The sequence below is a fragment of the Octopus bimaculoides genome, chromosome 10, assembly GCF_001194135.2.
Source record: "Octopus bimaculoides isolate UCB-OBI-ISO-001 chromosome 10, ASM119413v2, whole genome shotgun sequence".
NCBI lineage: Eukaryota > Metazoa > Mollusca > Cephalopoda > Octopoda > Octopodidae > Octopus > Octopus bimaculoides.
Genome location: NC_068990.1, coordinates 77,202,233 through 77,203,110, shown reverse-complemented (window position 1 = coordinate 77,203,110; position 878 = coordinate 77,202,233).

Here is an 878-nt window from a genome sequence, read left to right as displayed (position 1 = left end):
TGTATATACTGAAAATGTTTACATTATTGAGAAACATCTGAATTTAATAGCCTTTACAGATAATATAGAAAAGGAATTTGATCAAACTATATGCGCATAACAGAAACTGAACAGGAGACAGCTGTTCCGTGAATCGGAAACCTTTTTGTTGATGATTCCTTTTGTTTCACTCAATAAGGTCAACAATTTCTCAATAAAAAGAAAAAGCCGCTGTGAGCAAAAATAGAGAGAGGTAGGACAGTATAATGCGATTTCAACAAACATATCAATCAGAGCATTTCTCTTACAATAAGACAATATCTCGCAATACATTTTGCAGTAATGGTACAGAATACTCATCGCCGAAATTGACGGGAGATTGGTTTGCTTTACTTAGTAATGCATGTATCAACATTTGGAATGCTTTGACTGGACTATATTCAAAATCAGCTCAATTGAATCTAAAAGCCGCACGAATCTGATATCAACTGGATATTTTCACATTAACAACTGATGTCGATAGACCTCAAGAAAAAGACAAGAAACAAGAAGCTTAAGATCAGTCCAGACATCCTTTGATGTATCGTAACATAATAACTAGATAACACCAGCAGCAGTAAAACTGACAAATCAATTAAATGCGCAAAAGTGGGTACGTTTCATTGTATCAAGAAATTTATTCAAATATGTACGACTCAGTATATTCACTAACCCCCTCCTTCCTTATATATTCTCAGGACGACCTAAACATTTAGGCTTTCAAAAAACTCATACGAAGAATCAGTTGCGAAACATCAGCTTCCGCCCTACGGAACACGAAGTTAGTAAACTCACGAACTATACATGTGTGTGTGTGTGTGTGTGTGTGTGTGTGTGTGTGTGTGTGTGTGTGTGTGTGT